The sequence below is a fragment of the Eurypyga helias genome, unplaced genomic scaffold, assembly GCF_000690775.1.
Source record: "Eurypyga helias isolate BGI_N326 unplaced genomic scaffold, ASM69077v1 scaffold11229, whole genome shotgun sequence".
Taxonomy (NCBI): Eukaryota; Metazoa; Chordata; class Aves; order Eurypygiformes; family Eurypygidae; genus Eurypyga; species Eurypyga helias.
The window spans coordinates 12,062-24,122 of record NW_010270128.1 but is presented as its reverse complement, the minus strand read 5'-3'; positions in this window follow the sequence as shown (position 1 = coordinate 24,122).

Below are 12,061 nucleotides of genomic sequence, written 5' to 3'. Positions count from 1 at the left end.
TTAAAGTTTCCCATTCTGGGCAGATTGACTCCAAGGGTTTGAAATACACAGAAAAGAGGAGCTGGCCACTGTGGCTAAAAAAACCAGTTGTGATAAGGATGACTGATCCTAAACAGAGAAAATCTCAGCTCAAAATGATAGATGAGGAACAAACCAGGATTTTCTTTTGCACCACCCTAAAGCTGCAGCAATAAAGGATGATGCAGAGGTTTCCTTCAGTGCATGCCTATCCAAGAAGCACGGTCATGGCCTGAGTGCATGTCACAAGTCCTGGGGCCGCAGTGAATTCCCCCTGTCCGCAAATCTGCAATGACACCTACTGGTAACCGGTCAAAGCTGTTCCTGCTTAGGAACAACGTGAGCCTGCTTGTTTCCACACCTAAACGAGATTTATTTTTATAGCCCACCTTTCCATCACCAAGGTTCTCCACAGTGGTTTTGTACATTTTAGTGCAGAAAGCTGGACTGTTTACGCTGGACTAATTGCAAACCACTCATTTACCATTTCTGTCTTCTGTTCTGAGGCGAATAAGCCACACTTAAGTCAGTGTGTGTGCCTAATATGTGTGGGCATTGGGAGCTCTCTACTCCTCTCACCTCGTGCCAGGTCAGTCAGGTGTGTATGGCATGGACCATTCATGGACCACTCCTATACTTCCACACTAACAGTTCTGTCATCCTGCGGGACAGGACTCACCCTTAAACTGCAGTCCTCGGCACCCAGCACCTAATTAACTGCTCTCTGAAGGCCTTAGGAGGTGACGCACTTCATCTGCAGTTGTCACCTAGAAGATCACTATGAACTGTGATTGCAAGCGTCACTTCAGATGAAGGAGTCCCACTGCAGACTGCAAGGGAAACCAGCAGTATTTGATGAAAGTCCTTGGTTTAGAACCTAACACTGGAAAGTTTCAGAGCTGGTGATGGCACATTTCCTTCAAAAACCTTTGTTTCCTCACCTTAAAATGAAGACTTTCACAAAATATATCCACCAAATCTGTGGAGGACTGATGGTATGCCAAGCACTTCACAAACCAAAGGAAGGCAGGAGACGTGACCAGTCTGTGAGAAGTCTCAATCCTCAGCTCAGAGTTAGCATCAGGCGTTTTAATTTTGAAGAAATAATATGGAAAGAAAGGGAGGCCTGGGGAGGGAGAAGCTGCATGTATTCTGAAAGCTGGATGGGTTTTAATATGTACTGTGTCAGTGCGCTGGAACTCCGCAGAATGATTAATGCTTGTACAGGGTGCCATAAATTACAGGAAAAATACAAGCGAAGTAATTAGGCTCAGGAATCCCACATGAGATCTTCTTACTGAATTCCTCAGATTTGTCCCAAATTTTAAATTGTCTCCTTTGTCTTTTTCTAACATATTCCTGGATGGCACTACAGCCATGCATAAATAATGAAAGTTCCCTAAATTATTTCTAGGAGTGTAAGAGTGGATTAGTCATTTGCATCAAAGAAAATCTGCGGGAAGGATGTTCTGTATTTGAAGTAGGTAAAGAGTTGGACTGATGGATTATCTGTTGGCATCCCTGAAGCGTACACAGCCTAGATTAATCTCATCAACTTTGGATACCTACAGAGTAGACATAAATATCTGAGGGTTTTCCAACTTCCCTCTACAACTAAGAGAAACAAGTACTTGAAGTGCACACTTCGTCTTGTCCTAGACATCTGGAAACATCTCTGCCAGGGTGAGATGAACTGTGCCTCAGGGAAGAACCTATTTTTCCCTTATATGGAGACACCATATACATTATACAATACATATAAAAATCTTGTATAAAAGATCCTAGAAGGAAAGTCTGGGCAACTATCTGGTGTGACAAATACCTGACAAATACCTAGTGTGAAGCGATGAACCCTTTCCTTTCATGATAAGAAAGACCTTTTTGCAACAGCCTTTGCTGTGCATAGCATGAACTTGTACTGCAAAGGCATAAGGCGAGGCTTTGTTCATAACAGGTTTAAATTGAAAGTGGGGAGAGTTAGGTTGGATATCAGGAAGAAGTTCTTCACAGAGAGGGTGGGGAGGCACTGGGGGATCCCAGAGAAGCTGTGGATGCCCCATCCCTGGCTGTCTTCAAGGCCAGGCTGGATGAGGCTTTGAGCAGCCTGGTCTCCCCCAGTGTCTCTTAGAGTGGCACAAAACTGCTCAGTCAAGGGCGTACCGATGGCTTGTCACTGTGGCAGTGCTAGTGAGGGGTACAGCTACTGGAGCCCATTTTGTGTACATCACTTTTTTTTCCTGTCAAATCACCCCATGGTTAAGGGTGTCTCTTGTTTGAAACATCTGGAGCAAAGTCAGCTGCAGGTGTAACTTCCTACAGCAGTTCTGGAACAGGTTGCTCAGAGAAGCGGTGGATGCCACATCCCTGGAAGTGTCCAAGGCCAGGCTGGATGAGGCTTGGAGCAACCTGGTCCAGTGGAAGGTGTCCCTGCCCATGGCAGGGGGTAGGACTGGATGGCCTATAAGGTCCCTTCCAACCATTCTGTGATTCTACAAGTTTTCCCTTGCATTAATCATAATGCTTCCAGGAGCTACATAACCACCGTCTCCAAGAGGCAATTCCCATCCAGCGTAGAAAGCCATCACAGACTACAGAACATCATTTGAGCCCTTAATTTGGGCATAAGTAGCATTTTGCTCATCCAAAACTTTCTATGGTAGAGCCACATACAGAACACACTCTTTTTACGTGTCTCCAGGAAACAATTTTGCTTCCAAAAGGACTAGTTTGTCCATGGTTTTAACAGAGAGCTAATATAGTATTTACTTAACTTGGCAAATTTTGAAATTTTCCTTTAATTAGAGCTAAATACAGTCTGTTCTTGAAATTCATTTATTTATACTACTCGGCGTCCCCACTGATATAATCAAATGAGAACTCCGCCTGCAAACATGTTTTTCCTCCTGCATTTAGAGCTCATGGCATTCCACAACACTTTGAGGCCAAAGTCTGTGACTTAAGAGAACCAATTCTTTGGCAGGAGTCACTTCTTGTGAAAATATTTTTGGCCCCGAATGACGAGGCTTATGTAGCTCCCCACAGTTCCCTATCACTAAAATACCACAAGCTATTATGGAATGAAGAGGAGTCACGAGGCTAAGCCAATGTCCTCTGGATCACTGAAAATCTGAGGAGCTGATCCAATTTAAGTCTGTCCTAAGATGGGTTTCTTTTTTTCCCCCAAATCACATTATCACTAGGACTAGCCACATAAGACGATAGCATCTTGAAGGGTGAAAGAAGAACACTGCGTGTTACCTCACCTGCATGGATTGCCAGAATGGAAATGCCTGTTTTCACAGCACCAGTTAGTCTGAAAACGAGCAGTCACCCTCAAAAACCATTCAAGAGAGATACACAGTGTGATTTGATTAGCTGCATCGAACGATGGAATTAGCATGCCTACTGAATTAGGAGCTGATGAGCTATTACAACTTGAGCTCCGGCATCCCCACTGTGTGTAGCACTTGAGCTTGAATTCCCTTCCTCAACAGCCTGGCTGGTGCAAGCTTCAAGAACCAGCTCATCTGGACTAGGGCTTAGCGCGGGGACGGGGCGTGGGTATTACATCCAGCTCAGGTACCCGCACAAGCCACTACTGTCACTTCAGGGATCACTGGATAAATGTGAAGGAAAACAGGGTATGACAGAGTTAGCTGTGCTGGGGGGTTGAAAAGATAGTAGGTTTAGTCCTAATGTCACTTCGACGGGAGTCAAAGATCTTGAAATTTTGTTGGTTTTTTTTTTCCCAGAGACCTACTAGATGTGAATTGCGTGTTCTCAGGGTTTAGGAGGCAAATATCCCTCACTCAAAACTCATCAGGACAAATTCTGTCAAAGAGTGAAAGCACCTGGGGGAGGGAAGAACTTAGTTCTTCATAAAAACTACTGCCGAGGTGTTCCTCCTCGGAACAGTTCCTGGAGCATGGAAGTAAAGGGATGCAGTTACCATCCCTGTGCATGCCTGGGATAACCAGGAGATGTGAGTCTCATGAATTTACACACCAGCATTCTCACACCTAGACACAGGCTGCAGGGAAAGCGAGTATGTTTTTATTGCGTAATGCCCTGGAATGTGGCAGAGCCTCCAAAGAAACTCTGAAAAGTCTTATTAGAGGCGATCCAGCAAAGCATCCCGAGGCACACCGTGAACACAAACAAGGAAAGGCTGGGAGCTGACTCAGGAGAACCAGACGTCACTGCGCAAAGGCCTGTAGTTCACACAGTGCAGCAGCACATGTCTCCAACTCCTTCCAGGTATTTTTATCCCTCAAGCTCCAAACCCGAGCCTCATCCTTTCGCTTTGTTGTAGGCTGAAGGATGGTGCCTGTGGATGCTGCCATATGCAAAGATAGGCAGTTTCTGGACTTTCTCAGGTTGTGAGACTTGACAGAGAAAAACATAACATGCCAAAGTCCCTTTTCCTCCTTTTTATAATCATTTACACCTCTACAAAGAAAGGCAAACCAAATGACATTTCACCAATACAGCATTGTAGCATTTTACAGCCTTTTAACAGTGCAAGTAACAGCAGAAAGCTTTGGAAAACAGAGAATCCAAGCTGCTGGATGCTAGCATGCAATTAATCTGTTTTCATTTGCTACTTCAGGTTTTATTAATATAACAGAAGAAGAAACAGGGGAGCAGAGCTGAGGCAAATGTTTCACAGCAAGAAAATTTGGAATTTTTTTCCTGAAATCTTGTTATTTTTGAGCACACAATAGAAACCAAATGTCTCCATCAGGATTAGGCCATAAGCCACCCACAGAAAATAAGCACTGCCAAATATAAACTGTCCCAATATTTTTTTTTCTGTCAGTAAACAAAACACCATCAGCTTGTTTACACAGAACAGTAATCAGCTTTGCAATTAAGTAAGGCAAAATTTCAACAACTGATTTGCATTATTTTCCATGCAAATGGAGCGTTTATCAAGCCAGCAGAAAGGTAGGAAGCGCCGACTCTCCGAGGAACAATGTGCAGCAGGTTCAATTGCATTGCTTGTTGATATATAGAGGGGAACTGCAATAAACGAGCGACGCAGCATGAAGGGCCAACCACTTCCATCTTCCTCTGAGCAGCTATGAGTATGAATTAGAAACTATTAGTCATGGCAGCGTGTGGAGGCAGCACACAGATGAGATTGCTTTCAGTGAGAGCTTTTCTAAATCCACAAACAAATGTATTTGAAAGTTAGGTCCTTAGCCCAAACTGGAACTTCAGTGCAAAGAAAAACTGCTTTGCATGTCATTGACCCTGCTCCCACCCCCAGGCAAGGTGCAGGTGCTTATTCTCTTTTTAAGCTGCTACCTGCTGAAACCAGGGTTTGTCTTGATCCCTGTCTCAGACACAATGTTGGTGTTCATATAATAGAGAATGACGGTTAAAATCCCAGAAAACTACTATAAATATGGGGGGAAACCCATTTGGCGCCAGGATAACTGGGTACTCGGTCAAAGGTAGATCAGCCAATACGGGAAATGCCAGCTCAGGGTCAGTCTCTCCTTCCGAACATTTCCCAACATGATGCATTAGGACTCAGCTTATTATGGAGAGGTTTAACCTGCAGATCTAAGATCCAGTACCTGAAGGGGCTACAAGGAAGCTGGGGGGGACTTTTTACAAGGGCCTGTAGTGACAGAACAAGGGGTAACGGGTTTAAATTGCAAGTGGGGAGGTTTAGATACCCCACTCCTGGAAGTGTCCAAGGCCAGGCTGGATGAGGCTTGGAGCAACCTGGTCTAGTGGAAGGGGTCCCTGCCCATGGCAGGGGGGGTGGAACTGGATGATCTTTAAGGTCCCCTCCAACCCCAACCATTCTGTGATTCTATGATCTAAGCACAGTGCTACGGTCGGATCAAACTGTTGGATTAGAAGTGTTTTGATTATTTCTAGGCATCTTTTCATAAAGCCTCAGTTCTGTGGGTATTTGTTCTGTGTATTTTTATGTGGAATCAGGACCAATTTAAGATTATGGCACAAAGCTAGGCTTTGTGGAGCTGCATATTAAGGGCATATTGCTATTGTTTGGCAAAATGCTTGTTCACCCAAGTTTTAAAAATTCAACAGTAAGTAAATCAATATGGTGTTAAGAAAATTTCAGTTTCAAAAGATGAGATCATGTAACCTTAACTTTTCTGTCTGCTACTTACAGTGGGTAGGCAGAATTCTTGCAGTTGTGCTTTTTGACAACCTTCATATATTTAGTCAGAAATCTTTGTTTCTGGAATCTTTCTGTGTTGTCATGGAAATTATCACCATGTCCCTAAGACTAGGATAACAATTTTATGACAAATTACAGGAGATAGGGAAGGAGAATATTTTGGCATAAGACAATACTTACAAGGAAAAAAAATTCACACAACATTTTTGCACCCTTAAAAGGCATCCAATTGCAGAATACTCTCGAATCTCTGCCTGTTCTTTATAACTAGGCAAGTACAAAATCTAGCAATCTCCCAAAGATTTTTTTTTTTCAGGATTCAATATAGAGCAGCCCATGCAGCCCAGGGAAGATTGGCCAGGCCATCTCAGGCTGCTTCCAACCATTCGTCCTAAGCATTGTGCACCAAAATCCGAGAACAAAGCATACCAGAATATAAAAATCTCATTAAGATTTCTGACCATTTTCATATCTGAATTTTTCAGACTGACTATTATAGACACCCTGTGCAACCACAACTCTAAACCTTTATAAAACTATTCCTGCATGAAAGTCATCTGAATGGTACCCAACAAAGATTTTTAACAACAGGAGAAACTCTCACTACATAAGGAAAGGGATGTGGCAGCTGATTTTAGCAGAGGAGGGAGAGGTGCTTTCCCCCCTGTTGCTGTACTCCACGCTTTGCAGAGGTGCCCAAGGCATCTGCTGAGCAAAGAAGAAAGATCTTCTAGGAGGCAGAGACCTGTTGTTCCGGGCTGTGTTTTAGGAAATATATCCTCTACAGAGCCAAATGCAAGAGGATTCTTTACAAGGGCATTTTCTCAAGGAGGGTGATTCCCCTTCTATGAAGGAACCGTGTTCACATGCAACTTCCAAAGCAAAGGGATTTGGCCAGGCATGAAAATTTTTGTTTTGCCAAAGCGAGTTAGACAAACAGATGGTTTGGGCTGAGGGTGGCTTTCAGGGGATCATTCTGGGTTACCAGATGTAAAGCAGGTTTCTGCTACTCCACAAATGAGGCAAGATCCCAAAGTCAGAGCAGAAAGAGAGCTGAAAGCCAGCTTTGCGCTCACCAGGCCTATCAGATATGAGAACCAAAAGGTTGATTGTGATTAGATACCAAACCATCTACCTCTTTGTAATCCTTCAACCCTGCCACCTTTCACGGCTACCTGGGTTCACTGCCTAGAACACTAAAGAATGCAAAATTCCTGCGACCTTCCATTTAGGGCATAACTAATTGACCTATGAACCACTGCATGAAGCAGTTCTGCAGCTGTCTAGAAAACAAAAATACCTAAGATGATTCATATGAACAGAATTGATTTTTCTGATATTTTTAAAATGAAAAAGAGGAAAAATTAAACTTAGAAAAATGCCCAGAATTTTGGTTTTTCTTCTCATGTTTTTTTGCTTGTGAGACATCGTTGATTATTTTGCTTTTCAGACTATGCTTTAAAATTAATTTTAATTCATTTTAACTTTATTTTGCAGATAGCACTGCACAGTAGTACATGGAATCAAAGTAAAGGTCTTTCATCTAACTCTGTGTTATGTGCACTGGAACAGGCTACGAGGGAAGTGGTTGAATCCTCATCCCTGGAGGGACTTAAAGGCAGACGTGGCACCTAGGGATATGGTTTAGCGATGGATTTGGCAGTGTTAGGTTAACAGCTGGACTCAATGATCTTAAGGGTCTTTTCCAACCTAAATTATTCCATGATTCTATGACTGAGCTGCTTTTAGTCCAGTTCTTGGAAAATGTAAAAGCGGAGTTGATGAATCCTGGGTTAAAAAAAAACTCTTAGAATGAATTGAAAAAAAATTTATTGCTGTTTTTTCTAATACTGATATTCAAAACTAACTACTTCAAAAATTTGGACTTTCAAAATTTTAGTTTCCTTGCTACTTTCTAATTAGCAAAAGCACTTATTTCATTTATAAGAGTAAAGATTTTTGACATTAAAGGAGATCTAGTAAAGTGAGATGGTCCTAAAATAAAGAGCGAGAAATCCCAGGTGCTTTGAGTCTCTCAACACGATCTAATGTGTTCAAGCAGCAATTTCAAGCATTTACCAGTAGAGGGCAGACGCTGACAATAATTTGAGGCTGCAGCACTAAAGCCACGGCGAGTTTTTGGTTAATAGAAGGGCTAAAGCTGAGGAAAGGAGTGGGATGCATTTTAAGACCATCACTTACTAATGTGTAAGTATGATACAAGCTCTCCAAAGGGCAATCATTGCAGTTGACATAAAAGAAGGAACCTCAGCGAGGAGGGACGAAACGTCCTACCTAGAAAAAAAAACAAATCCCTTATTTTCTTCCTGTCAGACAGGAACTAATTTTGGTCCAATTATTTATTTCAAAAGAATAAAGCAACTTCCATGTCTGAAAACCACACAGAAAAGTGGTTCAACGCAAAACACCCTAGCCCTGGTAATGGTGCCAGCTGCAAAGAAGCTGCATGGTTGGGGTTAGAGCGACTTTGAAGATTCGAATGGCTGGTTAAAGGCCTGCACAGAAGGACCAGGGAAAGACAAACAAGCCTCAAAGGCACAACACACCCCACCAGACCTGATAGCATCCTTTAACCACTTCAAAAGAGTGGAGGTCTGTTTGATATTCACTTTTCCTCCTTGAATTTGGAAACATGTAAACAGAGAGCTGGGCCAGCAGCCTTGAGCTGAATGCAGGATCCGCAGAGGGAAGTGGGAGGGGTGCATGGCACAGCTGGCCTGGTCTGGCTGTTGTCAAACGGGAAGGCCTATCTGTGCTGGCCCCTGTAGATCAAACAAAAGATACAGCCCCTTTTGAGTATATATGACTATATACATTTGGGAACTTCCTGCCCCGGCACAAGGTTACTGTATAGGATTTCATGCCAGACCTCCTTTGCTAGCTGTCAGGGTTTTGTCGCACTCCCGGAATTTGCTGTGCATGTATACAGTCCTCAGCCTCCATAAGAAAGAGTATGCTTTAAACAGCTGAAGAAGAAAACCCAAAGCCTGTAACCCTAAAGGATGTAAATCCAGGAAGAAAGTAAAAATAACCCAGTGTTTATTATTTTTAAGTTAGTGAGAATTTCATGAAACATGTCATAGTTGGGTCCCTGACTCATGATACTTAAAAGCTTGAGGATGTCAAACCTATAATTATTTACCACTGGAAAATCAAAGAGAAACACCAACTTTCATAAACCTCAAGCTTCAGAATGTAAGCCAATTTCTGCTTGCACTGAGCCTCTTTTTGAAGCAGGTTATTTTGGAAAAGCTCTTTATGGAAATTCCTCTGAAACACCCCCTCCTGACGTTGGCTGGAGGTGGCAAACGAGTAAATGAGCCACCGGTCAGATGGCAGAGCAGTTCCTCCAGCAGTAAGGTGCCTGCCGACCAAAATACATGGTCAGCAAACCATGTGAGTAATTCCTCAACAGGCTCACTGAAGCCAGCCCTGTCAATCCTGTGGTGTCACCACTTCTGCTGCAACTCTCTGTTAGAAAATAAGGCGGGGATGACAACAACACTTTGCCTGAGCTTCTGTGAGTTAAAATTTTTCCCCACAGCTAAGAGAAAAGTTCCCATCATGCCAGAGTCTCTCTGCAGCCCTCACTCAGATTGCCAGTCTGCCTTTCAAGTCCCTTTTTACAGGTTGCACACAACTTCTGCAACAGTTTTTTCTCGTGCTGCCCTCCTGCCCTTGCTCAGCTCTCCCATCAGATCCTACCTCTTCTTCTCCCTTGAAATTGGGGTCCCTTTACCCCTTTCCTGATATTGACACTGCAGAGCAAGGCTTATAGATCCCATTGCTGCTACCAAAAGGCTCCAGCGACCAAAAAGCTAAGGAAAAAGCATCTTTGGTTAGTGAAGTTTTTCCCTTCCCCGAATTTTCGAAGTTCAGGTGGGATGAGCTTCCTGGCTCATCTCTGAATGCAGTCACTTGTGCAAACAGTGCCCTACTGCAAAGCAAAGAAGAAAGATAGAAACAAGAGATCTAAAGGCTCCTGTCTGTACGCTCTCGGGCTTCTTCCCTTTGCTTTATCAGGGTGCCTTACATTAAAGGGAATCTGGCAGTTTAAAGGTCGTGTCAGCCTGCAGCTGGCTATGAAAGACTCACCATGAAAATACTTCAGCAGTGAGTGAGTGACTGGGAGGAGATGGCCTATGCACAGCCCCGCTGCTGCTATTGTTTGGCACTTTGTCTGAATAGGTTTGGAAGCCTCTTCCACCAAGAGCAGATCTTTTCTCCTCCTCTGCTACTTACTTCTCCCACTTTCATGTTTTGTACTTCAGAGCTGCGCTGCTTTGCTAGCCAGGGTCAGCACAAGGTCATGACTTGTGACATGAGGTTAATGTAGTTGTTAAGTAACAACATGAGTCTTTTCAATGGCATGAATATTCCACCCCACCCTCTCCCAGACACACACGCTTTCTGTCTCAGGGCTGAAGCCCCAGTTGAATGCTCGGTTAATGTAAGGGCCATCATGCGGGACAATACGCAGTGCAGTTATACATATTGCAATTACCACATACTCAGCAAAAGAAACTATTTGCTATGTAGCATTGAGATTTCTAATCACTTTAAAAAGTTGGGCAAATATTGTGACTGTGTTTTGATAGCTGAAAAAGAAGGATGAATACTGACTGTCCTGTTGACACTGCATGGTGAACAAGAACAGAAAAGTGCAGGTTGGTCCAAATCTCTAAATTTGACAAACATCTGCAGTATTAATTTACTTTAAGGGGGCCTGCATATGCTTAGGAAACGGCTTAGGTGATATCTGCATGAGACTTTTGGAGATTGAGATGTAAAAACCATGGAATTGTATTTCAAGTTTGCAGATTCTTGAAGTCAAAACACTTTGATGTGAGGGTGTCTTTGGGGGGATGAGAAGGAAGAGGGAGATGAAAGAAGGCTTTAGAAAGTGTCAAGCCAAGATGCACCAAATTTTTTTTCTGCCCTCTTCTGACAAACCGCTAACAAATGCATTATTGGACCCATACCCTAACAGACATTTCTCATTTCTATTTTCTGTGATTCAGATAAACATGCTCCGTGCAGTCTGTAGTCGTCATACATGACAGCAGGATACTGGATCAGATATTAGCATGATAATATGGTACAAGGCCTCTGTTTGATAACCACATGCAAGTGTGAAAGTTAGGGCTGGAGAAGAGAAATCCTACCGACTGTCTGCTTTGCTAATGACACAGCTTTGTCTGTGTCTCTGAATTCTGAAAGGGGTCTCAGAATAGCTATTTACCTACCTCCCTTAATCTGATGGGAACCTTTTGATCTCAGCTGGATCTGACCCTCCAGTTTACAAAGTACAATTAAAGACAGATAAAGCCTCTTGAAAACAAATCATTACAATCGCAAGACCCTAGAAAAGAAGCCCAAAGTAAGTCAGAAACCTGCAACTTAAATGACTAAGATTTTGAAGATCACCCTTGAAAGAAGAAAGGGGCTGAGGCAAGCTATACCTGGTGTCTGGCTCTAAACAGGAATCAGAGCAGCAAGGCAAAGCAAACCAAACTCCCTCCAAGAAAGAGAAATGAAAATCCAAGTCTGTTCTCTGTCTGCAATAATCACACAGCTGCAGACTTGCAAATTCTTACTACCGTGTCGGATTTGTAAACCACCAGGTATTTCACAGCTACGTTTCACAGTTTGACAGGGCTATCAGGAAAAGACAGAGGATCCCATTTCTCCGGAAAAGTCAATGACAAAGTATTTTGAAACGGTTATTATTGTCAGAATCGGGACCTCAATGCCATTTTGGGCTGCACTATAAATTGCAAAGCTATGGCTTAGCGTTCAGAGCCAATACTAACAAGTAGAAACACAGACATTCAGAACTAAATTCCTCTTCTCTGCAAG